General features: G+C 45.3%; 1 pseudogene across 1 annotated transcript in view; it reads right to left on the minus strand.

The window, feature by feature from the left end:
- LOC311135556 (G protein-activated inward rectifier potassium channel 2-like) overlaps positions 1-24,929 on the minus strand; it is a 113,083-nt pseudogene that overhangs the window by 6,147 nt on the left and 82,007 nt on the right. The window contains exon 2 of the transcript in view: positions 23,204-24,131. The product of the transcript in view is annotated as a G protein-activated inward rectifier potassium channel 2-like (transcript). The remainder of the gene's footprint in view (positions 1-23,203; positions 24,132-24,929) is intronic.

A 24,929-nucleotide genomic window follows, 5' to 3' on the forward strand; every position in this document is an offset into this window, starting at 1 on the left:
ATTGGTTGCACCAGATCTTATTCAGGGGCTTCATAGCAAAGGGGGTGAATACTGTACATATGCACGCACCACTTTTCCGTTATTTATTTTTTTGAATTTTTTGAAACAAGTTCTTTTTTTCATTTCACTTCACCACTTTGGACTATTTTGTGTATGTCCATTACCTGAAATCCAAATAAAAATCCATTTAAATTACAGGTTGTAATGCAACCAAATAGGAAAAACGGCAAGGGGGATGAATATTTTTACAAGGCACTGTATCTTTCTGATTTTGTCCTGCCGTACATACCTACACGTACGCTACGTTCACAAGACGCAGGCCTCCTTATTGTGAATAGAATTTCTAAACAAACAGCTGGAGGCAGGGCTTTCTCCTCTAGAGATCAATTTTTATGGAATGGACTGCCTATCCATGTGAGAGACGCAGACTCGGTCTCAATCTTTAAGTCTTTACTGAAGACTCATCTCTTCAGTAGGTCCTATGATTGAGTGTAGTCTGGCCCAGGGGTGCAAAGGTGAACGGCAAGACACTGGAGTGACGAACCGCCCTTGCTGTCTCTGCCTGGCCGGCTCTGCCTGGCCTGGCCGGCTGCCTGGCCTGGCCGGCTGCCTGGCCGGCTGCCTGGCCGGCTGCCTGGCTGGCTCTCTCCACTGGGATTCTCTGCCTCTGACCCTATTACGGGGGCTGAGTCACTGGCTTACTAGTTCTCTTCCATGCCGTCCCTAGGAGGGATGTGGCACGTTGTGCCTGGCTTTTTTTGCTATACTCAACTTGAGTGGGTTGAGTCACTGACGTGACCTTTCTGTCCGATTTTGCGCCCCCCTCGTGCTCGTGCGGTGGAGCTGATCTTCGTGGCCTATAGTCAGCCTTGTCTCAGGGTAGTAAGTTGGTGGTCTGTTGAGATCCCTCTAGTGGTGTTGGGGCTGTGCTTTGGCAAAGTGGGTGGGGCTATATCCTGCCTGGTTGTCCCTGTCCGGGGGTATCGTCTGACAGGGCCACGCTCTCCCCTGCCCCCCCCCATCTCAGTTCCAGAATTTATGCTGCAATAGTCTATCTGGTGAGATTCTCCTGTCTTTATCTGGTGTCCTGTGTGAACTTAAGTATGCTCCCTCTAATTCTACAATCTCTCTCTCTCTCTCTCTCTCTCTCTCTCATGCTCTCTCTCTCATGCTCTCTCTCTCATGCTCTCTCTCTCCCCTCCTGGAGTACCTGAGCGCTAGGACCAGGTCTCAGGACTACCTGGCCTGATGACTCCTGGATGTCCCCGTCCCCAGTCCACCGGTTCGTGCTGCTGATCCAGTTTCTGCTGTTTTGCCTGTGGCTATGGAACCCTGACCTGTTCACCAGTCGTGCTACCTTGTCGTGCTGCTGCTCCAGTTTCAACTGTTCTGCCTGCAGCTATGGAACTCTGGCCTGTTCACTGGACGTACTACCTTTTCCCGGACCTGCTGTTTTTGACCCTCTCCCTTCCTCTCCCCCTCTCAAATCAAATCAAATCAAATCACATTTTATTTGTCACATACACGTGTTTAGCAGATGTTATTGCGGATGTAGCGATATGCTTGTGCTTCTAGCTGCGACAGTGCAGTAATATCTAACAAGTAAAATCCAACAATTTCACAACATATACCCAATACACACAAATCTAGTAAGGAATGGAATTTAAGAATATATACATATATGGACAAGCAATGACAGAGCGGCATGGACTAAGATACAGTAGAATATTATGGAATAGAATACAGTATATACAGTGAGGGAAAAAAAGTATTTGATCTCCTGCTGATTTTGTATGTTTGCCCACTGACAAAGAAATGATCAGTCTATAATTTGAATGGTAGGTTTATTTGAACAGTGAGAGACAGAATAACAACAAAAAAATCCAGAAAAACGCATGTCAAAAATGTTATAAATTGATTTGCATTTTAATGAGGGAAATAAGTATTTGACCCCCTCTCAATCAGAATGATTTCTGGCTCCCAGGTGTCTTTTATACAGGTAACGAGCTGAGATTAGGAGCACACTCTTAAAGGGAGTGCTCCTAATCTCAGCTTGTTACCTGTATAAAAGACACCTGTCCACAGAAGCAATCAATCAATCAGATTCCAAACTCTCCACCATGGCCAAGACCAAAGAGCTCTCCAAGGATGTCAGGGACAAGATTGTAGACCTACACAAGGCTGGAATGGGCTACAAGACCATCGCCAAGCAGCTTGGTGAGAAGGTGACAACAGTTGGTGCGATTATTCGCAAATGGAAGAAACACAAAAGAACTGTCAATCTCCCTCGGCCTGGGGCTCCATGCAAGATCTCACCTCGTGGAGTTGCAATGATCATGAGAACGGTGAGGAATCAGCCCAGAACTACACGGGAGGATCTTGTCAATGATCTCAAGGCAGCTGGGACCATAGTCACCAAGAAAACAATTGGTAACACACTACGCCGTGAAGGACTGAAATCCTGCAGCGCCTGCAAGGTCCCCCTGCTCAAGAAAGCACATATACAGGCCCGTCTGAAATTTGCCAATGAACATCTGAATGATTCAGAGGAGAACTGGGTGAAAGTGTTGTGGTCAGATGAGACCAAAATCGAGCTCTTTGGCATCAACTCAACTCGCCATGTTTGGAGGAGGAGGAATGCTGCCTATGACCCCAAGAACACCATCCCCACCGTCAAACATGGAGGTAGAAACATTATGCTTTGGGGGTGTTTTTCTGCTAAGGGAACAGGACAACTTCACCACATCAAAGGGACGATGGACGGGGCCATGTACCGTCAAATCTTGGGTGAGAACCTCCTTCCCTCAGCCAGGGCATTGAAAATGGGTCATGGATGGGTATTCCAGCATGACAATGACCCAAAACACACGGCCAAGGCAACAAAGGAGTGGCTCAAGAAGAAGCACATTAAGGTCCTGGAGTGGCCTAGCCAGTCTCCAGACCTTAATCCCATAGAAAATCTGTGGAGGAAGCTGAAGGTTCGAGTTGCCAAACGTCAGCCTCGAAACCTTAATGACCTGGAGAAGATCTGCAAAGAGGAGTGGAACAAAATCCCTTCTGAGATGTGTGCAAACCTGGTGGCCAACTACAAGAAACTTCTGACCTCTGTGATTGCCAACAAGGGTTTTGCCACCAAGTACTAAGTCATGTTTTGCAGAGGGGTCAAATACTTATTTCCCTCATTAAAATTCAAATCAATTTATAACATTTTTGACATGCGTTTTTCAGGATTTTTTTGTTGTTAATCTGTCTCTCACTGTTCAAATAAACCTACCATTAAAATTATAGACTGATCATGTCTTTGTCAGTGGGCAAACGTACAAAATCAGCAGGGGATCAAATACTTTTTTCCCTCACTGTACATATGATATGAGTAGTGCAAGATATGTAAACATTATTAAAGTGACTAGTGTTCCATTTCTTAAAGTGGCCAGTGATTTCAATAGGCAGCAGCAGCCTCTAATGTGCTAGTGATGGCTTTTAACAGTCTGATGGCCTTGAGGTAGAAGCTGTTTTTCATTCTCTCGGTCCCAGCTTTGATGAACCTTTACTGACCTCGCCTTCTGGATGATAGCAGGGTGAACAGGCAGTGGCTCGGGTGGTTGATGTCCTTGATGATCTTTTTGGCTTTCCTGTGACATCGGGTGCTGTATGTGTTTTGGAGGGCGGGTAGTTTGCCCCCGGTAATGCGTTCGGCAGACCGCACCACCCTGTGGAGAGCCCAGCAGTTGCGGGTGGTGCAGTTGCCGTACCAGGCGGTGATACAGCCCGACAGGATGCTCTCAATTGTGCATCTGTAAAAGTTTGTGAGGGTTTTAGGTGCCAAGCCAAATTTATTCAGCCTCCTGAGGTTGAAGAGGCTCTGTTGTGCCTTCTTCACCACACTGTCTGTGTGGGTGGACCATTTCAGTTTGTCAGTGATGTGTACGCCAAGGAACATGAAGCTTTCCACCTTCTCCACTGCGGTCCAGTCGATGTGTATAGGGGGGCGCACCCTCTGCTGTTTCCTGAAGTCCACGATCATCTCCTTTGTTTTGTTGACGTTGAGTGAGAGGTTATTTTCCTGGCACCACACTCCCAGAGCCCTCACCTCCTCCCTGTAGGCGGTCTCGTCATTGTTGGTAATCAAGCCTACTACTGTTGTGTCGTCTGCAAACTTGATGATTAAGTTGGAGGCGTGCTTGGCCACACAGTCATGGGTGAACAGGGAGTACAGGAGCGGGCTGAGCATGCACCCTTGTGGGGCCCCAGTGTTGAGGATCAGCGAAGTGGAGATGTTGTTTCCTATCTTCACCACCATGGGGCGGCCCGTCAAGAAGTCCAGCACCCAGTTGCACAGGGCGGGGTTCAGACCCAGGACCTCGAGCTTAATGATGAGCTTGGAGGGTACTATGGTGTTGAATGCTGAGCTATAGTCAATGAACAGCATTCTTACATAGGTATTCCTTTTGTCCAGATGGGATAGGGCAGTGTGCAGTGTGATGGCGATTGCATCATCTGTGGATCTATTGGGGCGGTAAGCAAATTGAAGTGGGTCTAGGGTGATAGGTAAGGTAGAGGTGATATGAGCCTTGACTAGTCTCTCAAAGCACTTCATGATGACAGAGGTGAGTGCTACAGGGCGATAGTCATTTAGTTCAGTTACCTTTGCTTTCTTGAGTACAGGAACAATGGTGGCCATCTTGAAGCATGTGGGAACAGCAGACTGGGAAAGGGAGAGATTGAATATGTCCGTAAACACACCAGCCAGCTGGTCTGCGCATGTTCTGAGGACGCGGCTAGGGATGCTGTCTGGGTTGGCAGCCTTGTCAACCCAGATGTCTTACTCACGTCGGCCACGGAGAAGGAGAGGCCACAGTCCATGGTAGTGGGCCTCATCGGTGGCACTGTGTTATCCTCAAAGCGGGCGAAGAAGATGTTTAGCTTGTCTGGAAGCGAGACGTCGGTGTCGGCGACGTGGCTGGTTTTCTTTTTGTAATCCGTGATTGTCTGTACACCCTGCCACTTACGTCTCGTGTCTGAGCCGTTGAATTGCGACTCCACTTTGTCTCTATACTGATGTTTTGCCAGTTTAATTGCCTTGCGGAGTGAGTAGCTACACTGTTTGTATTCTGCCATATTCCCAGTCACCTTGCCGTGGTTAAATGCGGTGGTTCGCGCTTTCAGTTTTGCGCGAATGCTGCCATCTATCCATGGTTTCTGGTTAGGGTAGGTTTTAATAGTCACAGTGGGCACAACATCACCTATACACTTCCTGATAAACTCAGTCACCGTTTCAGTTTATTCGTCTAAATTATTTTCACAAGCAACCCGGAACATATCCCAGTCTGCGTGATCAAAACAATCCTGAAGCGTGGATTCCGATTGGTCAGACTAGCGTTGAATAGTCCTTAGCATGGGTACTTCCTGTTTGAGTTTCTGCCTATAGGAAGGGAGGAGCAAAATAGAGTCGTGGTCAGATTTGCCAAAAGGAGGGTGGGGAGGGCCTTATAACCATCCCGGAAGTTCGAATAGCAATGGTCGAGGATTTTAGCAGTGTGAGTACAACAGTTGATAGAACTTCGGCAGCCTAGTCCTCAAATTTGCTTTGTTAAAATCCCCGGCTACAATAAATGCAGCCTCAGGATATGTGGTTTCCAGTTTGCATAAAGTCCAGTGAAGTTCTTTGAGGGCCGTTGTGGTATCGGCTTGAGGGGGGACATACACGGCTGTGACTATAACCGAAGAAAATTATCTTGGGAGATAGTAGGGTCGGCATTTGATTGTGAGGTATTCTAGGTCGGCTGAACAAAAGGACTTGAGTTCCTGTATGTTACTACAATTACACCATGAGTCGTTAATCATGAAACACACACCTCCGCACTTCTGCCTCCCGGAGAGATATTTATTCCTGTCTGTGCGACGAACTGAGAACCCATCTGGCTGGACTGATTTCAACAGAATATCCCCAGAGAGCCATGTTTCCGTGAAACAAAGTATGTTACAGGCCTTGATGTCTCTCTGGAAAAAAATCCTTGCCTGGAGCTCGTTGACCTTGTTAACCAGAGACTGAACATTAGCGAGTAGTATACTTGGAAGCGGTGGGTGGTGTGCGCACCTCCTAAGTCGGACCAGAGTGCCTCTCCTCCGCCGGCGATGTTTTGGGTCAGCCGCTGGAATCAGTTCAATTGCCCTGGGGAGGATCTGCTTCGGGAAAGTCGTATTCCTGGTCGTAATGCTGGTGAGTGTCACGTTCGTCGGTAAGAGAGGAGGACCAAGGCGCAGCGTTGCAGGCAAACATACTCTTTATTTAGCGATACACGACCAAAACAACAAAACGATAACGTGACAGTTCACGGTCTAACACAAACCAACTAGAAACAAGATCCCACAACTACTGTGGGAAAACAGCCTGTTTAAATGTGGTTCCCAATCAGAGACAACCAGCCACAGCTGACACTCGTTGCCTCTGATTGAGAACCACACTGGCCAACATAGAAATGAAACACCTAGAACTACAACACAGAAATCTACACACCCTGGCTCAACATAAGTGTCCCCAGAGCCAGGGCGTGACAGTACCCCCCCCTAAAGGCGCGGACTCCGACCGCGCCAACCAAATACCACAGGGGAGGGACCGGGTGGGCACTCCGCCTAGGCGGCGGATCCGGCTCCGGGCCTGATCCCCGCTCCCTCTCCAACCCCCCAAAGTATCCCTGGTCCGGTCTGGCCCCGCTGGCCGGAGCTGGACTGCACACTGGTGGAGCGGATTGCTCTAGCTCCGGCGTGAAGCATCTGACCGGTGCCGGACCAGGCACCGGTGGAACAGGCACGGGACGTGCCGGACTGACGACGCACACCACTGGCTTGGTGTGGGGAACAGGCACGGGCCGTGCCGGGCTGACGACGCACACCACTGGCTTGGTGTGGGGAGCAGGAGCGGGCCGGACCGGGCTGGCGATGCGCACCATTGGCTTTGTGCGGGGAGCAGGAACGGGCCGGACCGGGCTGGCAACGCGCACCATTGGCTTGGTGCGGGGAGCAGGAACAGGACGGGCCGGGCTGACGACGCACACCACTGGCTTGGTGTGGGGAGCAGGAGCGGGCCGGACCGGGCTGGCGATGCGCACCATTGGCTTGGTGCGGGGAGCAGGAACGGGCCGGACCGGGCTGGGAACGCGCACCATTGGCTTGGTGCGGGGAGCAGGAACAGGACGGGCCGGGCTGACGACGCACACCATTGGCTTGGTGCAGGGTGCAGGAGCAGGCCGGGCCGGGCTGTCGACGCGCGCCATAGGCTTGGTGCGGGGAGCAGGAGCGGGCCGGACCGGGCTGGAGACTCGCACCATTGGCCTGGTGTGGGGAGCAGGAACAGGCCGGACCGTACTGGGGACACACACCACTGGCCCTACGCAGGGATCTGGAACGGGCCGGACCGGACTGGTAACACACCCCAGTACCTCTCGCCGTGCCTCTACACCTTCCATCCCCTCTTCGACCAGTGGCCCCCGTAACCTGGCGGCCTCCTCTGCCAACCCGCTGGGCCGCTCTGTCGCGGTCTCCTGCTGGCCCGTCGTCCACGGCGTTAGCCCCCCCCTAAAAATTTTATGGGCTTCACTCCTACCCGTGGACCAGGTCTCCATACTTCTCGCCAGCCTTTCGCCCTTCTGCTTCCACGTCAAGCCCCTCTCTTCCTCACCCGGCTTGACCCAGTCGAGGAGGCGCTGGATATCCGCTAGGGATTTCCCTGGCGATGGCTCCTGGACCCGCTGCTTGGTCCAGTTATGGTGGGATCTTCTGTCACGTTCGTCGGTAAGAGAGGAGGACCAAGGCGCAGCGTTGCAGGCAAACATACTCTTTATTTAGCGATACACGACCAAAACAACAAAACGATAACGTGACAGTTCACGGTCTAACACAAACCAACTAGAAACAAGATCCCACAACTACTGTGGGAAAACAGCCTGTTTAAATGTGGTTCCCAATCAGAGACAACCAGCCACAGCTGACACTCGTTGCCTCTGATTGAGAACCACACTGGCCAACATAGAAATGAAACACCTAGAACTACAACACAGAAATCTACACACCCTGGCTCAACATAAGTGTCCCCAGAGCCAGGGCGTGACAGTGAGTTACCACCGCTCTGATATCCAATAGTTTTTCCCTGCAGTATGTAATGATACAAAACACTTTCTGATCTAATAATGTAAAAAATAATACATAAAAAAACAAAATACCGCAAAGTTTCCTAAAGCTAGTAACTCCCTCTCTCTCTCTCTCTCTGTCTCTCTCTCTACCTCACCTGCTGTCTCAACCACTGAGGTGCTGACCTGTTGCACCCTCTACAACCACTCTGATTATTATTTGACCCTGCTGGTCATCTATGAACGTTTTAACATCTTGAAGAACCATCTGGCCTTAATGGCCATGTACTCTTATAATTTCCACCCGGCACAGCCAGAAGAGGACTGGCCACCCCTCAGAGCCTGGTTCCTCTTTAGGTTTCTTCTTAGGTTCCTGCCTTTCTAGGGATTTTTTCCTAGCCAAAGTGTCACCGGCCACATCATCATGATGATGCAAAATGCAGAGAGATCATTCAAGTTTCACCCTCTCTCTCTCTGTCTGTCTTACACACACACACGCACACTGCAGTTGCCATGGCAACCTCACAAACCACTGCCAATGATTTGATGGTTGCTTAGAGAGAGCAATAATAGCAGGAGGAGGGAGGACTTGTCCTTATGTTCCCACAACAAGATGGGGAATTAGTCATGTCTGCAGCTCTGTGTTCATGTCTAACTGAAATATTCACTGTACTGTAGTCACAGATACAGTGAGCACTGCTCTAAAGTATTACCTGTATAATAATTTGGTGGGTGCTTATATTTGTCCTATTTCACACAAGTGTGTATTATACACATTTCAGAATTGGAAATTTGTTTTTTTGCATATTCAAACTCTCCCTGAGACACCCTGGAGCAATTAGGGTTAAGTGCTTTGCTCAAAGGCACATCGGCAGATTTTTCACTTTGTCGGCTCTGTGATTCAAACTAGCAACCTTTCGGTTACTAGCCCAATGCTCTAACCACTAGGCTACATGCTGCCAGTGATGTGCAGTCAGAGTAGGCAGGGTAGGTAAAAATAAATGAAAAAGGAACTTTAAAGAAAAATGTATAAATATAAATTGAATCAATAAATAATTTTGTAATCTTCATGTTTTTTCTGCATGATAAAATCGATTTCTGAACTACAGTCGTGGTCAAAAGTTTTGAGAATGACACAAATATAAATTTTCACAAAGTCTGCTGCCTCAGTTTTTATGATGGCAATTTGCATACACTCCAGAATGTTATGAAGAGTGATCAGATGAATTGCGATGAATTGCAAAGTCCCTCTTTGCCATGAAAATCCCCAAAAAACATTTCCACTGCATTTCAGCCCTGCCACAAAAGGACCAGCTGAGATCATGTCAGTGATTCTCTCGTTAACACAGGTGAGAGTGTTGACGAGGACAAGGCTGGAGATCACTCTGTCATGCTGATTGAGTTAGAATAACAGACTGGAAGCTTTAAAAGGAGGGTGGTGCTTGAAATCATTGTTCTTCCTCTGTTAACCATGGTTACCTGCAAGGAAACACGTGCCGTCATCATTGCTTTGCACAAAAAGGGCTTCACAGGCAAGGATATTGCTGCTAGTAAGATTGCACCTAAATCAACCATTTATCGGATCATCAAGAACTTCAAGGAGAGAGGTTCAATTGTTGTGAAGAAGGCTTCAGGGCGCCCAAGAAAGTCCAGCAAGCGCCAGGACCGTCTCCTAAAGTTGATTCAGCTGCGGGATCGGGGCACCACCAGTGCAGAGCTAGCTCAGGAATGGCAGCAGGCAGGTGTGAGTGCATCTGCACGCACAGTGAGGTGAATACTTTTGGAGGATGGCCTGGTGTCAAGAAGGGCAGCGAGGAAGCCACTTCTCTCCAGGAAAAACATCAGGGACAGACTGATATTCTGCAAAAGGTACAGGGATTGGACTGCTGAGGACTGGGGTAAAGTCATTTTCTCTTAATCCCCTTTCGGATTGTTTGGGGCATCCGGAAAAAAGCTTGTCCGGAGAAGACAAGGTGAGTGCTACCATCAGTCCTGTGTCATGCCAACAGTAAAGCATCCTGAGACCATTCATGTGTGGGGTTGCTTCTCAGCCAAGGGAGTGGGCTCACTCACAATTTTGCCTAAGAACACATTCATGAATAAATAATGGTACCAACACATCCTCCGAGAGCAACTTCTCCCAACCATCCAAGAACAGTTTGGTGACGAACAATGCTTTTTCCAGCATGATGGAGCACCTTGCCATAAGGCAAAAATGATAACTAAGTGGCTCGGGGAACAAAACATCGACATTTTGGGTCCATGGCCAGGAAACTCCCCAGACCTTAATCCCATTGAGAATTTATGGTCAATCCTCAAGAGGCGGGTGGACAAACAAAAACCCACAAATTCTGACAAACTCCAAGCATTGATTATGCAAGAATGGGCTGCCATCAGTCAGGATGTGGCCCAGAAGTTAATTGACAGCATGCCAGGGCGGATTGCAGAGGTCTTGAAAAAGAAGGGTCAACACTGCAAATATTGACTCTTTGCATAAACTTAATGTAATTGTCAATAAAAGCCTTTGACACTTATGGAATGCTTGTAATTATACTTCAGTATACCATAGTAACATCTGACTAAAATATCTAAAAACACTGAAGCAGCGAACTTTGTGAAGACCAATACTTGTGTCATTCTCAAAACGTTTGACCACGACTGTAGTACTTCCCAAATTTGCAGTGATCTGGTAGAAAATGCGTAAGGAGGCCAGGGAAAGGAAAGGCCTCACCTTGTGCCTTTCTCCCCCCCTTCAAACTCCAAACTCAATGCAAGGTATTGAAATGACTTGCGCATGCGTGTTTCTACCTTATATTGCCTGCTAACGGACGCCAGAAAGCAGGCAGAGAGCTTCACTGCCTTTCATGTGAACATTTAGCATCCCATTTAGAGACTGCTACTGTGTTTGATTTTTGCTCATGGTCTATGATGGGATTTTCAATTAATCTGACGCGCTCTTCCGTGTTCTGCAGGACAAAGTGATGGATATGTGTTTCTGCCTTACCCGTATCAGCGACACAATGAAAGCACATTTCGAGCAGAAATGCAGTGAACTGGGCCTGTCAGGAAGCGAAACTCATAGTAAACAGCCGATTAGCGTAGATAGAGGTCGAATCTACTACAACATACTGGACAATATCAATGTTCAGATGAGAGCCAGGTTTGACCACTTTGGTGAACTTTATTTCCTTGGCTTAGTGGACTGCAAAAAATGTGAAACAATGTCACAAAAGTTCGACACCAGCAAACGAGAGCCTGTAAAAATATGCCAACTACTTAGATCTCGTTAGACTTAAGTCTGATCTTGTCGGATGGTACAGTTATTTGTTTGGGGGACAAATCGATTGGACAGCTCCTCAGCTTTTTGTTCCAGTATGACCTGACACAGACTCTCCCCAAGGCAACAAAGTTACTACAGCTGGTCCTCACTATACCAGCCACGACAGCATCTGTTGAGAGGTCATTTTCTGCATTGAAACGAATGAAGACATACAGTCGAAACCGGACCGATCAAGGACGACTCTCATCCCTTGCCATCATCTCCATCACATCGAGACTGAGGAACTTTTAAAACTGAGGGCCAACAGGGAGGAGTTTTACAGTTCAGTCACCGATGTCTTAACCCAGAAGGATAGACGGTTGGACTTCATTTACAAGTAAGTGCAAGTGTTAATTTACAGTAGCGTTGTCTACTATTATTACGTTACATGTCTATTGCGTAAGTGTACTGTACATTCACTGGCCAGTTTATTAGGTACACCACCCGTTCGCGAAAATGGATTGCTCCTACAGAAAGGGACTCAAGTGGCCGTGGCTTGCTATATAAAGCAGGCAGACAGGCATCGAGGCATTCTGTTACTGTTCGATTTAATGTTAGAATGGCAAAACAAGTGACCTAAGCGACTTTGAGCGTGGTCGGTGCCAGGCCTGCCGGATCCAGTATCTCAGAAACGGCCGCCCTCTTGGGCTTTTTCACGCATGACAGTGTCTAGGGTTTATTGTGAATGGTGCGACAAACAAAAATCATCCAGTCAGCAGTAGTCCTGTGGGCAAAAACAGCTTGCTGATGAGAGAGGATGAAGGTGAATGGTAAGAATTGTGCAAGCTAACAGGTGGGCCACAAACAGACAAATAACGGCGCGGTACAACAGTGGTGTGCAGAAATGCATCTCGGAACTCACAACTCGTCGATCCTTGTCATGGATGGGCTATTGCAGCAGATGACCACACCAGGTTCTACTCCTATCAACTAAAAACAAGAAGAAGCGGCTCCAGTGGGCATGCGATCACCAACACTGGACAATTGAGGAGTGGAAACACATCGCCTGAAACATGACAGTGAGTTCAGTTTACTTGAGTGGCCCGCACAGCCCCAAGACCTCAACCCAGTAGAGCATCTTTGGGATGAGATTGAACGGGCTGTTCGCAACATGAATGTACTGCTGTCCAATCTGCAGCAACTGCGTGATGCCATCGCGTCAGCATGAACCAACATCCCTGTGGAACGTTTTAGACAACTTGTAGAATGCCCCGAAGAATTCAGACTGTTCTGGAGGCAAAGGGGGGTCCGACCCGGTACTAAATGGGTGTACCTAATAAACTGTCCGGTGAGTGTATATCTCAATCAGTATGGCTCAATAGAAAGTGCCTACCGGCCTGTCGTGTTGGTACCCGAGGTATAGTAAACCTGAGATATTAACCACAGGTATTGATTTGAGTGTCAAGAAAAGGGCCAAATGCAGCAAACCAGAAGCCTGCTTCTCTATTGTATCTCTACACTCTTTATTTCCACGTCATCACTCCATCCACTTACCGAAGACTAATGTGACTGTTTGACCGAAACAGTTGACTGTTTGACCGAATGACCGCTGAGACATTGAAGCCACACAATCCCATTCTAACTTTCTGTAACGTATATACTATGGGTACAAGAAAATCTAACCAGAAACATCAACCAACCTATCAGGTCTGCTATTCTTATAACTCAGTGCTTGTGGCGATACATGTGCTTCCCATGTTTGCTGAGAAGGAGAGTAATGACAGAATAATGTTCACAGCTACATCAACATGATGTAAAAGCTGAAAAAATTGATTTAGTAGCTTCCATTGAATTGTTCACTGCTATAATCCATCATTATGTTATGAATAAACATATATTATGCAGCCAATGTTGCTTGCTGTGGTAATCTCTCAGAAAAACATAGACTGTAACAGATGTATGTTCATTGAACCGACTCAAAAATTGTTTAACCACCACTTCATCATGTATACAGTGTGACCACTGGCTCCTGTCAGATTAAGCACTTGATGTCTGCCAGGCGTACCATCTGACTTCCACTGCCTGTGCTGCAGCTACGTATCTTGTCACTGAAAGCCACAAAGCTTAAAAAATTGATATCTGACTGGTTCATTATGACACCAAATCTGACTTTATTTTAACTATACATCTTTCGCTTTACTCTAGTGGTATGCCAGATATACGGTATGCTAGGTACAGTATCAAGAATAAGAGCGAAAAATCAGCTGGGATGTGTTAGGGCCTGCCGACTGCCCCCTCCAAAGTCAGCCAGCCAGCATAGCCGTCCTCTCTTGGACATTTTAAACAGTTCAGAAACAATGAACTGCAATATATTGGGAGCTAGATGATAACACCAGACCCAATCAGTCAACTCCTTAACACCGTGGGTCTTCAAATTAAGAGTGTAAATGTATGTATTAACAGCTGATAAAGACCATTGGAAGATTAGAATGATCAAGCAATTTCTGCTGCTTCCATTTCTAAATGATCCCCCTCTCTCATAATTTCCTTAGAAACCTTTTGTTGTAAACGCCCGCAGACTTGAGAGGAGGAAAATGTTCATTGTGAAAAGGTTATATTTTTTTAAGAGAGAAGATAATACACATTTTACAACCCACATAATTACATTGGTATTTTATTGGCGTTTTATCATCAAAGTGCTGATATGCTTCAAACCAACCTTGGCTGACTCAAATACAGTGAGGGAAGAAAAAAAAGTATTTGATCCCCTGCTGATTTTGTACGTTCGCCCACGGACAAAAAAATTATCAGTCTATAATTTTAATGGTAGGTTTATTTGTACAGTGAGAGACAGAATAACAACAACAAAAATCCAGAAAAACGCATGTCAAAAATGTTATAAATTGATTTGCATTTTAATGAGGGAAATAAGTATTTGACCCCCTCTCAATCAGAAAGATTTCTGGCTCACAGGTGTCTTTTATACAGGTAACGAGCTGAGATTAGGAGCACACTCTTAAAGGGAGTGCTCCTAATCTCAGCTCATTACCTGTATAAAAGACACCTGTCCACAGAAGCAATCAATCAATCAGATTCCAAACTCTCCACCATGGCCAAGACCAAAGAGCTCTCCAAGGATATCAGGGACAAGATTGTAGACCTACACAAGGCTGGAATGGGCTACAAGACCATCGCCAAGCAGCTTGGTGAGAAGGTGACAACAGTTGGTGCGATTATTCGCAAATGGGAAGAAACACAAAATAACTGTAAATCTCCCTCGGCCTGGGGCTCCATGCAAGATCTCACCTTGTGGAGTTGCAATGATCATGAGAACGGTGAGGAATCAGCCCAGAACTACACGGGAGGATCTTGTCAATGATCTCAAGGCAGCTGGGACCATAGTCACCAAGAAAACAATTGGTAACACACTACGCCGTGAAGGACTGAAATCCTGCAGCGCCCGCAAGGTCCCCCTGCTCAAGAAAGCACATATACAGGCCCGTCTGAAGTTTGCCAATGAACATCTGAATGATTCAGAGGAGAACTGGGTGAAAGTGTTGTGGTCAGATGAGACCAAAATTGAGCTCTTTGGCATCAACTCAACTCGCCGTGTTTGGAGGAGGAGGAATGCTGCCTATGACCCCAAGAACACCATCCACACCGTCAAACACGGAGGTGGAAACATTATGCTTTGGGGGTGTTTTTCTGCTAAGGGGACAGGACAACTTCACCGCATCATAGGGACGATGGACGGGGCCATGTACCGTCAAATCTTGGGGGAGAACCTCCTTCCCTCAGCCAGGGCATTGAAAATGGGTCGTGGATGGGTATTCCAGCATGACAAAGACCCAAAACACACGGCCAAGGCAAAAAAGGAGTGGCTCAAGAAGAAGCACATTAAGGTCCTGGAGTGGCCTAGCCAGTCTCCAGACCTTAATCCCATAGAAAATCTGTGGAGGGAGCTGAAGGTTCGAGTTGCCAAACGTCAGCCTCGAAACCTTAATGACTTGGAGAAGATCTGCAAAGAGGAGTGGGACAAAATCCCTCCTGAGATGTGTGCAAACCTGGTGGCCAACTACAAGAAACGTCTGACCTCTGTGGTTGCCAACAAGGGTTTTGCCACCAAGTACTAAGTCATGTTTTGCAGAGGGGTCAAATACTTATTTCCCTCATTAAAATGCAAATCAATTTATAACATTTTTGACATGCGTTTTTCTTGATTTTTTTGTTGTTATTCTGTCTCTCACTGTTCAAATAAACCTACCATTAAAATTATAGACTGATCATGTCTTTGTCAGTGGGCAAACATACAAAATCAGCAGGGGATCAAATACTTTTTTCCCTCACTGTAGAACATTTCAATTGTAAAAGAACAAAGTAATAACCCCTTTCAAAATGCAGGTCCACATTTATTGGCATTATTTTTTATCCTGGAGGCAGAGCTGAGCGATTTCCACTAGATGGGACAGCTGTAAAGTCAAAATTGGCTATACAGTATATCATACATTTTTTTGTCATTTAGCAGACGCTCTTATCCAGAGCAACTTACAGGAGCAATTAGGGTTAAGTGCCTTGCTCAAGGGCACATCGACAGATTTTTCACCTAGTCGGCTCGGGGATTAGAACCAGCGACCTTTCGGTTACTGGCACAGTGCTCTTAACCACTAAGCTACCTGCCTCCCCACCTGCTGCCCCAATGAACACAAAAATGTGATTTTTGGTCTTAATATAAGGTTAGGGTTAGGCATAAGGTTAGCATTGTGGTTAAGGTTAGGGTTAAGGTAAGGGTTAGGTTTAAAATCAGATTTTATGACTTTGTGGCTGTGCCAGCTGGTGACTACCCTGCAGAGCTGCATCCAGTACATGAGTTATCCCAATAAATGCCAACCTGCTTTCAAAACAGCTTCACTCATTTGACTCATTTACATGTACAGTGCCTTGCAAAAGTATTCAGCCCCCTTGGCGTTTTTCCTATTTTGTTGCATTACAACCTGTAATTTAAATAGATTTTTATTTGGATTTCATGTAATGGACATACACAAAATAGTCCAAATTGGTGAAGTGAAATGAAAAAAATAACTTGTTTCAATAAATTCAAAAAAATTAATAACGGAAAAGTGGTGCGTGCATGTATTCACCCCTTTTGCTATGAAGCCCCTAAATAAGATCTGGTGCAGTCAATTACCTTCAGAAGTCACATAATTAGTTAAATAAAGTCCACCTGTGTGCAATCTAAGTGTCACATGATCTGTCACATGATCTCAGTATATATATACACCTGTTCTGAACGGCACCAGAGTCCGCAACACCACTAAGCAAGGGGCACCACCAAGCAAGTGGCACCATGAAGACCAAGGAGCTCTCCAAACAGGTCAGGGACAAAGTTGTGGAGAAGTACAGATCAGGGTTGGGTTATAAAAAAATATCAGAAACTTTGAACATCCCACGGAGCACCATTACATCCATTATTTAAAAATGGAAAGAATATGGCACCACAACAAACCTGCCAAGAGAGGGCCGCCCACCAAAATTCACAGAACAGGCAAGGAGGGCATTAATCAGAGAGGCAACAAAGAGACCAAAGATAACCCTGAAGGAGCTGCAAAGCTCCACAGCAGAGATTGGACTCCCCAAACATATGGAAGAAGGTACTCTGGTCAGATTAGACTGAAATTGAGCTTTTTGGCTATCAAGGAAAATGCTATGTCTGGCGCAAACCCAACACCTCTCATCACCCCGAGAAAGTGGTGGCAGCATCATGCTCTGGGGATGTTTTTCATCGGCAGGGACGGGAAACTGGTCAGAATTGAAGGAATGATGGATGGCGCTAAATACAGGGAAATTCATGAGGGAAACCTGTTTCAGTCTTCCAGAGATTTGAGACTGGGACGGAGGTTCACCTTCCAGCAGGACAATGACCCTAAGCATACTGCTAAAGCAACACTCAAGTGGTTTAAGACGAAACATTTACATGTCTTGGAATGGCCTAGTCAAAGCACAGACCTCAATCCAATTGAGAATCTGTGGTATGACTTAAAGATTGCTGTACACCAGTGGAACCCATCCAACTTGAAGGAGCTGGAGCAGTTTTGCCTTGAATAATGGGCAAAAATCCCAGTGGCTAGATGTGCCAAGCTTATAGAGACATACTCCAAGAGACTTGCAGCTGTAATTTCTGCAAAAGGTGGCTCTACAAAGTATTGACTTTGGGGGGGGGGTGAATAGTTATGCATGCTCAAGTTTCTGTTTTTTTGACATGCGTATATAAAAAATATTTTGCATCTTCAAAGTGGTAGGCATGTTGTGTAAATCAAATGATACAAACCCCTGAAAAATCCATTTTTATTCCAGGTTGTAAGGCAACAAAATAGGAAAAATGCCAAGGGGGGTGAATACTTTCGCAAGCCACTGTATCAGCTCATATTGGCCACAAAGACAAGAAAGGGGGAAATTGGAAGACGGAGGAAAGGGATTGAGTTGTTTGGCCTGCACTCCAGAGCAGAGCCAGAGAGCTACAGGATGAGTCAAGAAGCGGGGGACAGATAACTCTCAGAGCAGTTTCATAGCAGGATCATTTCTAGTTTACTCTTTGACCCAACCTTTAATGGGCCTGTTTTGAGTGGATGCATTCAAGTTCCCATTATCAAATGGCCTTTTTCTTACGATTTTCAAAGAAACAACAGTATCGGCCCAGAAACTGCAGTGCAATAATTTCTCACATTACAGCAAGGCCAGACAAACTCTCACTACACCCTGTGCGATTTAAAATAGAAAGTTGCAGTCAGACCTTCCCTGGAACATGATACAAAAACCAAATGTGATTTACAGACAAACAAGCACACTTCCTGCTTTGCATGATAATGTGCAACAAACAGACCTTACTCTTCAGCTCAATTGTCTTACTCTTCAGCTCAAATCATACAAGCGCAGTCACACGCCATACAGTACGACACCCTGCATTCGTGGAACGCTTAGGTCCCTTTAGAACCGCTTTTCAGTGATGCCATCTACAGAAATATTGTTCCAGAAAAAATTCTGAATGCAAATGTCCTTTGTGTTGGCATTTTGTTGGCAAAAATGTTAAACAAGGCCTTGTGTTTTGAATGTGTGTGCACAGCCTCTGACAAGCTGCCAAATTCAATCATGTCTTTCCCACTTCAGGGCTTCCCTGTTAGGTCCCGGAGTGATGTGTTGCGTTGGAGCTGTGCTGTGGAAGGCCCTCAGTGCCTGATAGAGAGTGACTCACTCACATTAATGTTACCTCACTAACTCAACATGAAAATGTACAGGCCGAAGCATGCGTGGAGACCTGCTTCTCACCCCGTCAAGTCACTTAGCTGCTTTTCTGCTGCCTCTGAAAATACAAAGTCACTCAGCCTTAGCGAATCCTCACTGCAGCTCCTTTGTAACAGTGTTTTAATTTATGAAACGCGTGTTTGTGTTTATCCCTTTATTCTGACAACCAAGTCTTGCTTCCAAGATGTCTCGGACGGTTTTGTTTGGTCTGAGTAGGAGTCAAGGAGACTCAAGGTAAACAACCTTCAAAGATAAATAATTTGTGTTCCTCTCAACAACAGGATTAAATTGTCTTCTAGCATGATGCACAGTAAATCTGGTATCTGGACTGGAAGTAATTAGTCTGGAATTCTGGAAAGGCAGTGCACTTGATTTCAGTAACACACGGACATGCACTGAGGTCAAGCCAAATCAAATGCAGCAAAGCTAGACCAACCAACAAACAGCAATTTGAGTCAAGGAAAACATATTCACCACACAATGGATACAATGAGTACCTGTCTTGTGGGTATGTTTGTGTTAAATAGTTTGTGTGTTTAACAAGTGTCTGTTTTTTCATATCAATGCCAAAGGAAAGTAATCTGTGCTATCTGTAACCTGTGTGCACACCTGGCTGGCTGCACTGTGCCTCTTAGTTTTATTCCACACTGAAGACTCTTTACTGCTTGTATAATCAGGCAAAAGTGTCTGCAGACAGTGTTTACAATGGTCCATGTGGTTACACAACCAGGGATGCACCTGCCTTTTCCTATTGGTAATAACATCTGATCTTATTTGCATCTCCCTCACAATAAGCATATTGTGTAGCTGATAACCTAACAAAAGGCTGTGGGGCAATACCATGGTGCACATACAGGGCCGGATTAATGCAGGGGTTTACCGGGACTGGAGTCCCTGGGCCCAGGCCTGTGGGGGGCCCAAGAGACAGCAAAAAATTGAATTTACCACAGGTGGACTCCAATCAAGTTGTAGAAACATCTCAAGGATGATCAATGGAAACAGCATGCACCTGAGTTCAATTTAGAGTCTCATAGCAAAGGGTCTGAATACTTATGTAAATAAGGTATTTCTGTTTTTTTTTGCAAACATTTCTAAAAACCTGTTTTCACTTTGTTATTATGGGGTATTGTGTGTAGATTTGTCTGGATTTTTATTTATTTAATCCATTTTAGAATATGGGTGTAACGTAACAAAATGTGGAAAAAGTCAATGGGTCTGAATACTTTCCAAAGGCACTACATTTTTCATTTTTACTGCAACCGCCAACTACAGGAGGATTCAGGAGGCCGCCCTCAATGAGTGTAGACAGCTTGCTGCTGCCTGCTGTCGCTTTAATAGATGGGTGGAGAGGAGGTAGGGGCCCACGTGGGTAACCGGGGGGCCCTGCCTTGATTGTGTAACTGATTAAAAAATAAACTGCATAATAAATGTGACTGGTGAATTGTGTGAGCTAGGGGCTGGGCCCAAGCCCATATATATATATATATATATATATATATATATATATATATATATATATATACAGCTCTGGATAAAATTAAGAGAGCACTGCAAAAATATAAGTTTCTCTGGTTTTACTATTTATAGGTGTGTGTTTGGGTGAAATTAACATTTTTGTTTTATTCTATAAACTACTGACAACATTTCTCCCAAATTCCAAATAAAAATATTGTCATTTAGAGCATTTATTTGCAGAAAATGACAACTGGTCAAAATAACAAAAAAGATGCAGTGTTGTCAGACCTCGAATAATGCAAAGAAAATAAGTTCATGTTCATTTTTAAACAACACAATACTAATGTTTTAACTTAGGAAGAGTTCAGAAATCAATATTTGGTGGAATAACCCTGATTTTCAATCACAGCTTTCATGCGTCTTGGCATGCTCTCCACCAGTCTTTCACATTGATGTTGGGTGACTTTATGCCACTCCTGGCGCAAACATTCAAGCAGCTCGGCTTTGTTTGATGGCTTGTGACCATCCATCTTCCTCTTGATTCCACATTCCAGAAGTTTTCAATGGGGTTCAGGTCTGGAGATTGGGCTGGCCATGACAGGGTCTTGATCTGGTGGTCCTCCATCCACACCTTGATTGACCTGGCTGTGTGGCATGGCGCATTGTCCTGTTGGAAAAACCAATCCTCAAAGTTGGGGAACAATGTCAGAGCAAAAGGAAGCAAGTTTTCTTCCAGGACAACCTTGTTCGTGGCTTGATTCATGCGTCCTTCACAAAGACAAATCTGCCCGATTCCAGCCTTGCTGAAGCACCCCCATATCCTCACCAATCCTCCACCAAATTTCACAGTGGGTGCGAGACGCTGTGGCTTGTAGGCCTCTCCAGGTCTCCGTCTAACCATTAGACGACCAGATGTTGGGCAAAGCTGAAAATTGGACTCATCAGAGAAGATGACCTTACTCCAGTCCTCTACCGTCCAATCCTTATGGTATTTTGCAAACCTCAGCCTGGCTCTTCTTTGCTTCTCATTGATGAAGGGCTTTTTTCTAGCTTTGCATGACTTCAGCCCTGCCCCTAGGAGCCTGTTTTGAACCGTCCTCGCCGTGCACTTCACCCCAGCTGCAGTTTGCCATTCTTTTTGTAGGTCACTTGATGTCATCCTACGGTTGTTGAGTGACATTCGAATGAGTTGTCGGTCATCCCGGTCAGTAGAGAGTCGTTTTTGCCCTTTGCCGGTCTGTAGCTTTGTTGTCCCCAATGTCTGCTGCTTGACCTTGTTCTTATGAACCGCCGTCTTTGAAATGTTAAGGATGGAAGCAACCTGATGCTCACTGTATCCCTCTGCCAGTAAAGCCAGAATTGAACCCTTCTTTTCCTCACTCAAAACTTTCCTTTTCAACTCTTTTGGCATGGTCAATTGTTATTTTTTGATTAATATTACTTTTGAGGTACTATTAGCACTGTTTTTGCCATCCAGCTGGTCCTATTGCAAGAGGATAGTGATGACCACAGCAGTGGTTTTATACTTTTCCTCGTTAAATAAGATTTGGTTCTGGTGATCACCTAATCAGTACCTAATTCAGTAGAATGAGGTGTGCCTGTGTTGGAATTCAACAGACACTGGAATGGAATGGCTGTCATACATGTAGAGATGCTGATTTAAGAAAAATGTGCAGTGGTCTCTTAATTTTTTCCAGAGCTGTATATATATATTTTGTATTATATATATTTTTTTATCCAACCATAGGAGCCCACTCTCAATGTTAAAAAAAGACCATATCATTTTGTCACAGAAGATCAATAGTTTCTCAAAAATAACTGTGGATGAAATTTTATCACAAGTGCATACAGCTTGAATAAAGGAAACACCAACATAAAGTGTCTTAAAAGGGTGTTGGGCCACCACGAGCTGCCAGAACAGCTTCAATGCACCTTGGCATAGATTCTACAAGTAGACCTAAACGATTGCCAGGAAAATGCATCCCACACACAATAACATAAACTTTGTATCCCCCAAATATACAGCTTGTTGCGTTGTGGACATATAATCTATACAAAGGTTTTGGGACCACTTACCCTGGTGTTAAAGTCATGAGTAGACTAGCAATGGCTGCTAGTCCTGACTTGAATGGGAACTGCCATCTATGGATTATATTTCTATGGTTGGTTGCGGCTGTCTGTTTGCCCTTTTCAAATGTCAAAATACAATAGCTGGAAGAACATACAGTTTGGAAAGCAAATGCCTACAGCTGAAAAGAGAAGACTAATCTGTTTGTAGAACCAATAGAAATCAAATTCTCAACAACTCCAATTTTTTTTCTAACAACAGCACTGTTTTTCAAAGTAGCTCATCTTGAGATAGGCTATTGCCAAGAGGAGCGCATCGGCCATCACCATGAGTAGTAGCCTATGGCTTCTGCTGTGTGTCGCTTCATTGGCCTGGTCTATTGTTTGTTTGAATTCAAGACCAGATTGATCTCAGTTTGTCAGAGTAGCCACTAATTTTGGTAATTTGTGTGGTATTACAAAAGATTCAGCTAATGTCTTCTGTCATGTAAATGACATAGAATTGCATGAAATGCGTTTTTAAAAGGCAATTTTTGGGGGGAGACCCTGCTAACAAATGTTCTCCGGCCCTGTGCACATTAAGGCTGAATCTTGATTAATTTAATTATATCACCTTGTCTGTTTCCCTCATGCCTTTCAATGACCCCCTCTCAAACCTCAGTGGAAAACAAGGTAAGAAGAAAAGGAGAGGAGATAAGCACACATGAATGCATTATTATAATAAGAGATGAAACATCCTTGTTCACTTCTGCATAATCCATTAACTACTAATGCAAATCAGTGGTAACATATAACTGGACGATGAGCATGGTCTTTGCTACTGTATAAAATTACTAGAGTTATTGTCATAGCTAATACAACACCCAAACACAAATTAAATATGTATTATCAAACTGCAGAAAAGTTTCAGTTTAACTTGATGAAATCTGCTAATTAGGAAACAAAGAGAAGGAAAAGTGAATGAATTAAACCTGTAATTGATATGTTTGACGCTGCTTACCTGTAGCCTCCACCATGCCCTCCAGAATGACCACGATCTCCAGGTCCTCTTTGTCAAGGTGGGCCTGGGAGATCTCCCAGAAGGGGCTGTTCTGGTTGATCTCATGGCAGATGATGAGCGGGGACACCAGGAAGAGCCTGTCGTCCCCAGTGTCATAACCCACGTTCATGTCTGTCTGGTTGAGGGGTATGAACTCCCCTTCCTTGGTCTGCTTGGACTTGATCAGCTTGGCTCTGATGGAGGCCTCCACGATGTGCGAGTTCCGGAGGTCCCCCACCCTGAACATCAGGCACAGCCGGCCGTCCCTCACGGAAATGACGGCATTGGTGGAGAACACCAACGTCTCCGCCCGCTTCTTGGGCTGCGAGATCTTAACAAACATGCAGCCCACCATGAAGGCATTAACTATGGACCCCAGCACCGACTGAATCAACAGCAGAAGGATCCCCTCTGGGCATTGGTCTGTTATAACCCTATAGCCATACCCTATGGTGGTCTCCGTCTCTATGGAGAAGAGAAAGGCTGAGACAAACCCGTTGAGGTTATTGACACAGGGAGTCCACTGGTTGTCCCCTATGTGTTCCAGGTCGCCACGGACATAGGCGATGAGCCACCACGCAAAGCCGAATAAGAGCCATGTCACTGTGTACACCAAGACGAAGATGAAGAGGTTGAACCTCCACTTGAGGTCCACCAGTGTGGTGAAGATATCTGTCAGGTAGCGATAGGTCTCCTGGACGTTGCCATGGTGGACATTACACTTGCCGTCCTTACGGACGTACCTCTGAATCTCCCTTTTTGCCCGCACCTGATCCACCAGCTGCTTGGGCAGGTCCTCATGGGATGGCTTGGATAGCTTGGGCTTTCGGATGGTGACTGCCGGACTCTCCACATCCTGCTCCATTGGGGCTTTTAGAAGAAGTCAAACCTACAGGGAGAGAGAGAAGACAACAAAACAAAAAGGGCAGGTAAGATTGCTGTTCAACTAATGAACTGCACAACCCCACTGGGCACAAACTGGTTGAATCAACGTTGTTTCAACGTAATTTGTCAACGTCTTGTGACGCGGAGTCTATGTGAAAAATAATCCTGTGGTTGAAATTGTACCTTTAAAACAATGTCAGATCTTCAACATTATATCCACTATCAGAAAAGAAAACTATAGGCTGGGCAGCACCTACTGGAGAATTGATTTACCTAAATTCACATCCAGGATTTTAACAAAGCCCATCCCTGTTTAACTATGATATTTGTCACTGACTATTACCAATGTGCTATCGGGAGAATGATTGTTGACAGAACTCCACTTAAAAAACTAAATAGATTCACTGTTACTATCAAAGTCATTCCAAAGGGTAGGTTTAATAGAGCAAATGAAATGTGACTATACTTTATCACTCATATATTATAAATAATGCTATTTAGGCCTATATAGCATTTGCAAAGTCATCAACAGATATTTTTTTCAATTCAACTCAGAATTCAACTAAACATAAACAATGCAACAGGGTTTCAAGCGCTGGTTGATTTAAAATATAACGATATTTAGTGATATTGAATTGTGTTTGATTCCAACGCAACCAAATACAAACATATACAAGGAGATGTATCTTCTGCTTATATAGTTCCATCTGTTCCACTGACTTAGTCTGGCTTTAATTTCAGTGTGTCTACAAATTAATACTTGATATGTTGGATTAACGTCTCCATCTCAACCAAAAATCGA

The sequence above is a fragment of the Coregonus lavaretus genome (assembly GCF_964263955.1).
Source record: "Coregonus lavaretus genome assembly, chromosome: 10".
Classification (NCBI taxonomy): Eukaryota; Metazoa; Chordata; class Actinopteri; order Salmoniformes; family Salmonidae; genus Coregonus; species Coregonus lavaretus.